The sequence below is a fragment of the Adiantum capillus-veneris genome, chromosome 18 (assembly GCF_014529385.1).
Source record: "Adiantum capillus-veneris isolate H3 chromosome 18, ASM1452938v2, whole genome shotgun sequence".
NCBI classification, from domain to species: Eukaryota; Viridiplantae; Streptophyta; class Polypodiopsida; order Polypodiales; family Pteridaceae; genus Adiantum; species Adiantum capillus-veneris.
In genome coordinates, this window is record NC_140948.1 from 120,556,183 (window position 1) to 120,569,306 (window position 13,124).

Sequence of the window (13,124 nt, forward strand, 5' to 3'; positions counted from 1 at the left end):
CGGATGTACGTTGCCTCGACCATCTTGTTGATGGTGAACATGATAGGTACTCTTTCCTAAGTCTACAAAACCTTCTTCCGAATGTCGACACTTGTAATTACAAGTGCACCTAAACATCTTAGATGAAGAGGCCATGTTGACCTGTGATAGAATTACAGAGTTTAGAAGTGGAGCTATTTGTTTACCTTAGGTATGCGTGCGTGGACATTTGAGAGTCCTATGCTTGGAAGCCATGCTTATGTGTATGAACTTTAAGTTACAAGTCATGGTGTAATAGATGGTTGGAGTCTCAAAGACCACAATTATATGTGATTCAAGAATAAAAGGGTCGGTGTGCACGTTACCAGATACTTTTGGCACTGCATGGAGGAAATTAACAAACTTTAATAAGAGAGTTACATATTATTCCAAAAAGTGTAACAAAAATTTCTCCTCATTATTAGCATGAATGATGAGTGCATTTATTCAAGACATAATTTCTTGCCAGGAATAAGGCTTTTAATCACATCAAGCCTTTTATGTAAAATCCTCGAAGACATATTATTTACATCATGATAAACTAATTTGTAGAAGTTAGTAGGATATAATACTTCCTTTAAAAGAACTATAGCCATATTCTCTAACCAACATCGACTGTCATCTACAACTATTCTTAAAATGCGTATCAGAGGTTTCTCTTTTTCTAACACATAGAACTGTTTCTCGGGCCAAACAATCATTCCTTCATGTGGACTAGCTAACTCAGCAACAAGCTCAACTATGATTTCTTGTCCGGCCATAACTTATACATACATGTTTGAAAGTAAGATCAAATATTGAACACTTTCTTTTTAAATGCGTATGTGTCTATGGATGTAACATTTAGTCATGCCTATGAACTTTTTTTGTAAGTGGCATGAAGACAAGTTAACTAACTCACTCTTAGTGATATGTAGGCATGGCCTAAGCATCATTTAGAGAATCATATAAGATAGAAGAGACGCATGGGAAAGTAAAATATCTTAAAATGAGCTTAATCTTCATAATAATGTTTTTCTTATGAACTATTTGTAAGCATGAAGCCTATTCGAATTAGATAACCTTCCAATTAACCTCATGACATAGAGTGAATTTGCAAATGTGGGGCCTACGAGCAAGTATGTCTGTTCAATTAAGTGCTTTTATCACAAAGAACTCAAGCATAAAGTGTAAAGCTTAGTGCTTGGACAAATCTTCGGATGTATGTATGTGTGTGATGAAGTGTGAAAATAATATGTATTCGAATTTAAACTATACTATTTTGATACAATTTTGATGTGGAGTCTATCCACTAAAGTATAAACTCTTAGCTAGCATAAAGTGTTTTCCAATAGAACATTACAAGACACATCATGAGATAGTCTGAAAGTGTAGATCAGATATGTAGCCTATCCAAAACTTAAGCATAAAGTGTGTCCTATGAATTCAAAACAAAGCTTTTGGGAAAAAAAAATTACTTTGAGTGTGTATGTGTTCATGCATGCACAAAGCAAAAATAACTACCCGTACCACAAGAGATGAGTTACGCTTTTTGATCGAGGGATGACAATGTAGCTCCACAATCCCGCTATGGTCTTGCTTAACTTGAAAACTCCAAAAATGTCTCACTTGAATACTGCACAAGCAATGAATACATGATTAACTCCCTCTCTCTCTCTCTCTCTCTCTCTCTCTCTCTCACACACACACACACACCTTGAAAAAACATGGCAAGATTCTATGAGTTTTAAGAGTGGCTTTAAAAATAAATAAAAAATGAGTTGCTTTATTTATTTTTTGGTTGTAAAATGTCTTTGGCAAGCCTTCAATCATTCAATACTTCACGTGCAAAATCAATACTTCACGTGCAAAATCCAAATGCATGCTTAATTCTCTTATTCACTAAGGCTTGTTTTAGAAAGCCAATAGACATTAAGAAAGTAATGCAATCTAAGATCTTGTTACCATATACATGTGGTAGTGATGTGTGTGAACACACTAAGACCGCCGGGGCATTTTTTCCCTCTTTAGGAGGTTTTTTCCCCCGTGCATTGTATATACGCCCATCACTCTAGGGCTAACTATCTTTCCATTGCACACTAAGTAACATACTCTCTATTGTGTGCCTTGAGCTTCCTTCGTCTTCTCCAAGCTGTGTGTGTTTCTCTGCAACCCTAATTCCAACAATTGGTATCAGAGCAGGTCACGTCCTCCCGGGCTTAGTCGCCAGCTGCTCCAGCACACGCCTGCTCACTTTCTCCGATTTCAGTGAGCTTTGGCGAGCGTTCGCAGGTCGACAAATATTTTGGGCAAGCTCGAAGAGCTTGGTCTGCTCAGAATTTTGATTTGGGCTCATTTCGGCCTCCGTTTCCACTACGGGCAGTACTGCACAGGCTATTTCGTCATTTTGTGCAGATTTTCTGTCAGTGCCGTTTTCTGCATAACAGGTGCCTTATAGTCTTCTACGGTTTGTGCTATATAGCACAAGTTGTTCCCGCTCCATTTCTCCTATTTTCGGGCAGTTTTCACATCAGGTGCAGCATTTACCATGGCTGACAACAACAACACAGATGTGTTCAAGATGTTTGCTGCTGAGGACAGGTTGGATGGGGACAACTACCCTATGTGGGCTTATATGATGCAACATGTTCTTGTGTCAAAAGGTGTCTGGAACATTGTGCAGGGCATTGATGTACGTCCTGGTTCTGAAGATGTAGGCGATGTTGAGGATGTTGCAGGTCTTGCTGCAAGGATTGCAGCTGTTAGAGTTGTTTTGCCTACGGCAGAACAAGCTCGTTGGGATGTTAAGGATGCGCAGGCTCATGCATTGATTGCGTTGTCTGTGAAGCGCACCATTATTCCTCACATCCGTTCAGCAAAATCTGCAAAACAGGCTTGGGATATTCTAGCAGGTCTTTATGCAAGCCGCAATGAGGCTAAAATTGCTTTGCTACGTAAAGAGCTAGAGTCGAAGATTATGCATGAGAAAGATGATATGGACACTTTCCTTGCTAGTGTCAAGGATATCAATGAGCAACTCATTTCTGCAGCTGAAGTCATTTCGGACAGTTCCCTTGTGCAGACTGTTCTTGATGCCTTACCAGATTCCTACGAGACTTTTGCTAGTACTTGGAGACTGATGACCCAAGGAAATCCTGAAGTTGTCAAGTTTGATGCATTATGCACATTGCTGTTGCAAGAGTCACTTTCTAGAAAAAACAGGACTAGGCAGCGTGCAGTTGAACAGGCTTTTATTGCTTCTCAAAGAAAGGGTGGTAACAGTAATGCAGCCACTTCTTATGGTTCTGCTGCGAGTGGCAAAAATTCTGTTCCTAATGCTTCTGCTGGCAGCACTTCGTCTGGCAATTCTCGTGATAAGGGCAAAAAGAAGATGCGTTGCCATTATTGTAAAGCCAATGATCACTTGATCAAGTCGTGTCCTAAGTTGAAGGCCAAAGAGGCTAAGAAGAAAGAGGGTGGTTCCACTGCAAATGCTGGTTCCACTACAAATGCAGCCATTGTTGAGTCTTCTGTGAAAGGAGATTGTGATACTAATGTTGATGCAGAATGGGATTTTAGCGCAGAGTGCACTTACAATCCTGCTGTCCATGATGCATGCTTGTCAGTTGCTGCAGATTCACATGTGTGGTATTTCGACAGTGGTGCTACAAAGCACATTACCTCACATCGTGAATTGTTTACCTCTCTCGAGTCTGTCCCTCATGGGAATTCAGTCACTTGTGCCAACAACGCCTCTTATCCAGTTCAGGGAGTTGGAAAGATTGTGCTCACTGCTGCTAATGGCAGTTCCTTCACACTTGTTGATGCACTTTATGTACCTGGGATCAAGAAGAATCTCTTGTCTGTATCCGCACTTGCTAGACTTGGACTTGTAGTCAAATTTGTGGATGACAGATGTACAGTTCATGATCTCAGTTTTGGTGATGAAATTGTTGCATCTGGGCTTTTGTGCCGTGGGCTGTATAAGCTCACTTTGTATGAAAAGTGTGGACAAAATTTTGCAAATGCTGTTGCAGATTCAAGGGCTATTTCAGATGCAAAACTTTGGCATGCACGTTTTGGTCATCTGAATTTTGCCAGTTTGCTGCGTTTGCAGAAATCTGATATGGTTGCTTCTTTGCCGCCTCTTGAAGCACCTGTCAAACATGTTTGTGAAGGCTGTATTCTGGGTAAAATGCAACGTTCTAAGTTTCCAAAGGATGGTTCAGTTAGGGCCACATGCAGGTTGCAGCTTGTGCATAGTGATGTTTGTGGGCCCATGCAAACTCCGTCCTTGGGCAATTACCTGTACTTCGTGACTTTCATTGATGATTACTCCAGGCATGCATGGGTATTTCCGCTTAAAGCGAAGTCCGAAGTTTTTATGTGCTTCAAACAATTTTTGGCTATGGCTAAAAATGTCTCAAAATGTACTATGGGCACCCTCCGTTCCGATCGAGGGGGGGAGTATATGTCTCATGAATTTAATGCATTTCTGGCTAGTCGTGGGATAAAACACCAATGTACAGTGCCTTATACACCTCAGAAAAATGGTGTTGCTGAGAGGAAAAACAGGTCACTAACGGAAATGGCACGATGTATGGTCAAAAGTCAAGCTTTGCCGCATTCTTTTTGGCTTGAGGCCATCATGTGTGCCACTTATGTACTTAACAGGTGTCCTACGAAAGCTTTGCAGTCTATTACTCCATATGAAGCATGGCATGATAGAAAACCTTCTATTGAGCACATGCGTGTTTTTGGCTGTTTGGCATATGCTTTGGTGCCACAAGTGCAGCGCAGAAAATTGGATGATAAGGCTGTCAAATGTATTTTTGTTGGTTATAGTGCTGAAAGCAAAGGTTACAGGTTGTATCATCCGCAAACAAAACGTATTCTGGTTTCACGGGATGTAGTGTTTGTGGAAGACTCTGTTCAGCCCTTGCTGTCATGTACTAGAGACAGTAATGTAAGCTCACAGGACATTTATGACACTTTGTTGCCTCTTTTCAGTGGTGGAAATACGAATGTAAGTTCCAATGAGGCAAATGTACAGCCTATGGGGGTTTCTGAAAATGTTTTAGAACAGCCTATTACTGATGCAGATGTACATGATGTACTTGATGAGGAAAGGGCTGAAAATGAGCAGGCTAGAGGTATGCCAAAATGGCTGGTGCACACTTTGCGTGACGGTAAATTGGATGCACCTTTATCTAGTCGTACTCGTTCAGGCTCTCGCCATGCATCTTATGCATCAGATTGTTATGCTTTGGCTGTGTCTAGTTTACATGATGTTGAGGAGCCTCTGTCTTTTGATGAAGCACAGAATTCAGAAAATTGGATTGCTGCCATGAAATCAGAATATGATGCACTTATAGAGAATGACACATGGACTTTATGTGATTTGCCTCCTGGCAAAAAGGCCATTGGTACGAAGTGGGTTTACAAGTTGAAACACAAGCCGGATGGTGAGATCGATCGCCATAAGGCTCGACTTGTTGCAAAGGGTTATGCACAACAAAAAGGCATAGATTATGAAGAGACTTTTGCTCCCACTTGTCGTATGACTACTGTGCGTTTTCTATGTGCATTGGCAAACAAGATGGGCGTCTACGGAGAAAGCTACTTTTGCTTTAGCTTTTTTTCTTGCTAGGCACCTTGTCAAATTTTAGCTTTACTTTGTTTTGAAATTCCAAGTCCCTCGTGGACATGATGCCTTGTCCTTTGAGTCTCCATTTTATCCGTACTCTTTAGACCCAGGGGTTTTGAATACTACATTTCTTTTCTAAAAATCCTTTGAACTACTTTGTCCATGGTAGATAGTAATTTCTCTTTAGAGACGAAAATAGAAGTAAAGGTTCTTAATATTCTCTTGAAGGCAACAAAATTCCATATGGTAGGCCTTGTGATTTCATCACTTGGTTAAGCTTACAAATTTTCTCAGAGTGTAAGTTGGAAACCAACATATTTGGGTAAACAAATATCTAATTTATCATGCTATACACAATTATTTGAGAGAGTGTGAGAGTGAGAGTGAGAGAGAGAGAGAGAGAGAGAGGTTGAGAGAGGTTTCCTTGGGGGGTGATAATTAAGAAGACTCTAGTACACTAAAACGATGTAATTCAATGGTATTACCATGTAATTTAGACTGAGCAGAGTGTGTTCAAAACTATTGTCTAGGAAGGTCTTCTTGAAAAGATGGCATCTCATTTTCTCTACTTTATAATCAAGATTTCCTATATCTAATTCGATCTTTTTCTATGTAGAGTCCTTTTTCCTATAATTTTTCCTAGCTGGTTAAATTCACCACTTATATGTGGAGAATGAGATCGCTACCACCCCATAAAATAGGATCGATTTTCTAGGTAGAGATTGATTCTCTATGTAGAGAAAGGTCAAAAGTTCCTTGTGCATGTGGAGAGTGCACACAAAGAATAGTAAATACTCAATGCTTGCGAGAACACAGGAAAACTGCAAAGAGAAGTGAAAGAGCGGAGAATTCATAGCAAAGTGCGGGGCTTACCTTTTCGAACGAAGGATTTTGCTCTCTATGGTCCTTGCAGTAATTCTTGCTCTCTACAACAAACTCTTACAGAGAGTCTAATAACGCTCCTTGATCCAATAATAACACCCAACAATAAACACAAGTGTTAGGCATGCCTTGGCACTAAGTGACACCCATATTAAATGTGCGGTGGAGTAATGGGATTGACGGTCCGGATTGAGGGGCGGGATCTCGAGGTGCACTAAACACCGCCGTACAAAAAACGAGGCACAGTAAACTCGGCCAACGGGAAAAATGAGGCACGTTGCTGGGTTTTGAACCGATGGCCTTGTAGTCCAAGTTGAGGGTCGCATAGGCTAACCACCTCACCCACGCGTGCATCATGTATGCCTAGTCGTTTTTATGGCCTTATATTGTGAGGTGATATGCATTTCCCAGGCTGTCCAGGTTTAGTGCCCGTCCAGGTTTAGTTTTTTATTTGACTGTTGCAGCTGCGATCTCCTCTGCTTTCGCACATGAGCTTCTCCGCCTTTGATCCCATTGCCTCCTCTTCTTAAATATGGGTGCTACTTAGTACTGAGGCTAGGTGTGGGCATTCGGTGCACCATTGAAGCAAATGAAATTTTTTTGTTGACTGCGTATGGATTTGTACAGCACATATGGATCCATATCAGACATGTGGATCCGTACAGCACATATGGATCCGTATGGACGGAAATACCGTATTGTTCCGTACAATACGTTTGTACAGAAGCAACTTGGGTAAAGCTCCTTTTGAAGTAATCTATGGGAAGCTTGTTTTGCTACCCATACTACTTAGGAAAGAAAAGATTTCTGTTGTAGACGAGTTTGCATGATATTGATACCGCATAGAGTTAAGTTAAAGGAGCAATCCTTCAATCTCAAGAGAAGCACAAGAGAGAAGTAGACAAGCACAAAAAAAAAAAATCAACTTAAGACAGGACAATATGTTCTGCTTAAGTTTGAAAAAGCTAGATTAAGGAAAACCGTGGGAAAAGGCAAAGTTGTCAAACTTTCCAGGGATTTTACGGTCCTTTTAACACTAGTTTGGTACCTGAATATCAGGTACCAAACTAGTGTTAAAAGTCTTTGCCATAGCATGTGGAGGTGGCCAAAGCTATTACTGTAGAGATTCCACCAGCACTTATCAAAAAACAGCTAGCAAGGCAAGCTAAAGTAACGCTTGTATTTGGGTTTAGTGGAAGTATCCTGAACAGGTTTGAGATGATTCAATGGCTTCAGGGCCCTCAAATTCTTGGTCATGGAGGAGCAGTTGAAAGTACTTCTTACCTAGCTAAAGGTTTTTGCTCAGTGAGATTCAAAGAGTCCTCTGATGTGGAAAAGATCCTTGACAAAGGGCCCCTAGTATTTAATAGGACTACGACTCAGCTGAATCCTTGGGAGCTAGTGTTCGACTCAGCTGAATCTCTACAAGCGTTTTATCCGGTCTGGGTGGAGTTTGTGGGATTGCCTAGCTGGCAATGGGATAATCTCAGGATGCTTGCTAGCCAACTGGGCACTCCCTTATTTATACCTAGCAAGAGAGGGTTTGTCAGAACCTCAAACACGGTTTGTATAGGATGGGATGCGTCTAAAATGCCACCTAAAAGCATGGTTATCAATGTCAGAGCTGGGCTTGTTACTATTCTGCTAAACTTTGGAACATACTTTGGGGCGTGTTTTAAATGCAACAACTTTGGTCACTTCGCCAAGGATTGCCCCTTGAAGTCTAATGATACTGCAGCTCCGGTAGCACATGCCCCCAATAAAATGGAATCCTTGATGGAAGGGATGGAGAAGCAGGGAGACAATACCAAAGGGACAAATGCAGGGAAGGATAAAGGAGAGATGGTATGTGAGAAAATGAATACGAAGATGTAGGCAAAGATGGTGGAGGAATTGATTCCCATACAACGAGCTTCTAAAGGTACAGGCAATAATAATAGGATCATTACTCCTGCTACTACCCCCAAATTTATGACAACGACAACGGCGATGGCAGTTCAAGTCCTTGGTCTGAAAAGAGCCAAAAGAGTGAAGGCAGTGGCAAGAGACTCCAAAGTGCTTCAAGTCGTGAGAACACTTGAGGTGAAAGGATCTAATTCATCCTCCACCCCTTCGAAAGGAGGGGGTTTCATTGTCCCCCTACACAATCCATTTGCAGCACTGCAAGAAAAGAAATCATCAGACTTGGAACCCTTGGATTCTCCTGAGACCAAGGAGAAGGGGGGGGGGGGGGGGGCGAGGGAATGATTCGGATGCTGAAGAATTCGTTCCTCTATCCCAATGAACCTCTTATTTATGATGGAGTCTGTCACTATCCAATCTTGGAACGTAAAGGGCTTGAAAACCCGTAAGAAGAGTACCCTATTATGGGAGGAAATAAAAAATGAGAAGACAGTCAACTTTTGGGCCATCCAAGAACACCACCTAGATGCTCATAGCAAGAGAAAGCAGGTGCTAGGAAAGAAACTGGTATTCTATGGAGAAGGAAATAACGTTTTTAGTGGTGTCCTCAACATTGTAGACAGAGAATTGGAGCCGAAGTTGGTTCTTAACCACCCATCCGGCAGAATCCTAGGGATTAGAATCAGATGGGAAGGACATCCCATCACCATTGTGAATGTGTACGGACCTTGCAATCCAAAAGATAGAGCTAAAGTATGGATGCATCTCAGAGATACCCCTATTGAAGGGGAGTGGTTGTTGGTTGGCGACTTTAATATGGTAGAAAAGAGCACGGATAGAACAGGATCCTCTAGTATGTTGGCTGGCTCAAAAAAAGTCTAAATGGCAAAGTTTGTGCGAAAAGTGGGCAATGATCGACTTATGGGAATTTGGCCCATGGAATAGCATGCCTGGGTTCACCTACACAAGCCTCTAGTACGCCCGCACTACCTCTAGACTGGACAAATGCTATTGCTCACACCAAGCTGACTGGATACCGACGGTGATGGAGATGAAGGTAGTCCCAACAAAAATCCTTACGGATCACATTCCTCTGTACATACATTTTAAGAAGAATAAAGAGGAGGAGCAAACCCCAAGAGGTGAGAAAAAACGGTAGGTAACAGGGGAACACCTATTCAAAGACCCTCTTTTCAGAAATCTAACCAAGAAAGCACTGGGTAAGCTAAAAAAGGATGTCGATCTCAACAAACACAATGCGTGGGACCTCTTTGCTCGGAGCATCCAGAAAGCAATCAAAACCTTGGGCCCCCAAATCAAGAAAGCTAGGGAGGATCACCTTTTGTATCTTACAGCGGAGGTACACTTGCTTACTTCCATAAAAGCCAATGGGCATGCTACTGAGGACGAACACAAACGATGGCTCGAAGCCAAATCTAACCTTGCTAATGAGCAGTTAGAAGATATCAAAAAGGCTAGGCTTCTCTCCAGGGAGGCTTTTTTGCAACCTGAAGCTTCTAATCAAGCTCAGTTTTTTAGGGCTTTAAAAATCAATAAGAGTCGGGGCCGCGTCCACTCGCTCAATGACGAGAAAGGGATAGCAGTTCATAACCAGGTTGAAATGGTTGGTCTAATGTTGACCTTTCTCAGTCAAATCATTGGACGGCCGGAGACCTAGTCCCAAGAAGTGGAAGACGCCAGAGGGACCTTACTTCAGAGTGTCAAGAAGGAAATCCCCCACTCAAAAGCTAATAGCTTGGAACGGGCATTCTTCGAAGACGAATGTTCACTAGCATTGCAAGCCCTTGGCAAGGAAAAGTCCCCTGGTTGGGATGGGATGACGGTGGAATTCTATAGAGAATTTTGGGATGATCTCAAAGCCCCAATCACAAGATTGGCCATTAAAGCCATGGTAGAAGGGTCGTTGGAGATAAGTGTAAAGAGAGGGCTTATCAAGCCCATCCCAAAATAGATCTGTTGTTCTAAACTGAAGCATTGACGCCCTATAACGATGATGTCGGTGGCCTACAAAATTATAGCTAAAGCAGTGGCCCTCAGACTAGCCCCCCTTACTAACCAAGATCATCTCTCCCCATCAACATGGTTTCATCAAAGGAAGGTCCATTTAGGATAACATCTTTGCAGCAATGGTGGGCATAGAATACGCAACTGTCACAATGCAGGAGTGCATTCTGCTGCAGTTGGACCTGGACAAGGCCTATGACAGAATCACATGGACATATACAGAAGCCTTCATGGAATCTCTGGGCTTTGGGCCTCGCCTATGTCGGTTGGTACGGGTAATGGGGGCTAGAAGCCAGTCAGAGCTCCTATTCAACGATAGAATTGTGGGCTCTTTTGAGGTGATCAAAAGGTCTATTAAACAGGGATGCCCTCTGACCGCCCTACTTTTCGCCATAGGATCACATCCTCTAATCACGACGCTCAAAGCTAGTGCTGAACGAGGGGAGTTGCAAGGCCTGGCCTTACCAGGAAATAGACAACTCCTAGCAAAACTTTTTGCAGACGATTCTCTCCTCTTCTTGAAGGCGTGCCCCCAGGTCATTAGAAAAGCGCTGGAGATTGTACAATTATTCTCAGTAGCTTCGCGGTCCCAGTGTAATATAGAGAAGTCAAGGATGATTTGCCTATCGGAAAATGACTCATCTGGCCCTTCTATCTAGTCGGGGGAGATTGTCACAAAAGGGAATATCTTGGGGGTGGACGTAACTCACAAGCATAGATTCGAGTGGGTGCTTGAAAAAATCAAAACAAAAATGAGGAGGTGGGAGTATGCTCTTCTCCCATTCCCAAGTCGGATAAAAGTGATGAATGCCTTTATGATTCCCTATATTGCCTTCACTAGCCCGCTTCTCAAGATGGCTAAGTGTCACTGGAAAGAGTTCTTAAAACAAGTAAAAAGATTTTTATGAAAAAATAACACGAAATCTTCCAGGCCATGGCAATGGGCTCGTTGGGAATCAGTTGCTCGACGGGGAAACAAGGAGGCCTTGGAATTCTCAACCCTGTGGCCCATGCAGAAGCTTGTTGCGCAAAATTTGTTGACTCCTTGGCTAAACAGGATCAAGTTTGGGCTATTATGATCAGAGATATGATAGAAGCAGATAAACTTGGCTCGAAAGGTGGAAAGTGGAGAGGAGTGGAGTTTCTAGACAAACTCTTAGCCCCGGCGTGGTCTACCTTAAGACGGGGGGGGGGTAGCTTATGAGAATTGGTAAGAAAATGCAATAGAGTAGCAGGAGCCTTAAAGTGGGGGGAAGAAGCCAGATACTTCAAGAACCCCATCCTGCATTGGTCCCCGTGGCTCTCCAAAGTTGTAGATCTGCCATTGCCATGGCCCACACACCTATGAGCGGCAACATCTCTCTCTCTCTCTCTCTCTCTCTTTGACACACACACACACACACACACACACACACACACACACACAATCATAGCAGGCCATCGTGGCTTGCCAAATTCTCCAAGCTGGCTTGCGTCCATTGGATTGCGGCTGAAGTGGGCTGCCGACTACCACTCTCTCCACTCGCACACACCTCCTTAATCATCTTGCTCAAGGAAGCCGCCATAGCCAGGGCTTCTTCAGCTCCCTGCTTTGGCTTCAGCCTGGCGCATTTGCATGATAGGCGGCTCGATTACTTCTTTCGTAGCTGCGTCTTGCAACAGTTATGTTTCCAGGTGGACCCAGCAACAACCATGGCGTGCTGGTGCAAGCCCTCTGCAGCCGAAACGTTAGCAGACCAGAATAAGCCTGCCATTGTTCTAATACATGGCTTTGCTACCAGTGCCTTATGGCAATGGTGTGAACAGGTGAAGCCACTACAGAGGAACTTCCGAGTTTTTGTCCCTGATCTCATCTTCTTTGGTAAATCCACAAGTAAGGGAAGCTGCAGTCGGTCTGAGATATTTCAAGCTGAGATGATCGCGAAGGCCATGGAAACCATGAATGTACCTTCGTATAGTATCATAGGCCGCACAAGCTACAGTGGGTTTGTAGATTTCCGTCTTGCACATCTCTTCCCACAAAGACTCCAGAAAGTTGTCATTGCGAACTCAGGGTGTGCATGCCATGCCAAGATGATCAGGAACTTTTAGAGCGAACAAAATTAAAAGTGGTAGAAGATTTGCTCTTGCCGCAATCAGTAGCAGCATTTCGAACTTTGTTGTGCTTATCATAAAGCAGCGGGAATCTGAACCATAGCCAGCCTCACCAAGCCGCTGATGGAGCTGATCTGTCCTCGACCTCTCGCGGCCCCCAATCTCCCATTAATCAGCCCGATCTGCTCTGCTCAACCCCTCCCCTCCCAACTTTCTTAGCAGAACTCCTACGCAGTCTACCACATCTACCTTGCTCATGGCCCTTGATCCCTTGAACAGCAAGCGTGCTCTCTCTCTATGTCTCTTTGCCTACTCATACTTCGCTATGCATGGCAGTAGCGCGGAGAGTCCACGAGGCGGCGGCTCGAAGCTGGGACTCGGGCAGTGTTCAGTATCATTTTTCGAAGCACACAAAATTCCTTTCCTTGAATTTGCAAAGAGGAAATTTTAGAAATTTAGGTTATTTTTCCAGACTATTTTTCTTTATTTTGGGGCGGAATTTATCCTTTTCCCTTTGCTCTTACCGGCATTTTAGAAATTGAAAAAGACACGAGAATAAGCTGAGACACATTTTTCT

The 13,124-nt window shown here is 43.0% G+C and overlaps 1 pseudogene; it reads left to right on the forward strand.

The window, feature by feature from the left end:
• Window positions 1–8,290: 8,290 nt before the first annotated feature.
• On the forward strand, window positions 8,291–12,627 carry LOC147436308 (uncharacterized; annotated as a pseudogene).
• Window positions 12,628–13,124: the final 497 nt, after the last annotated feature.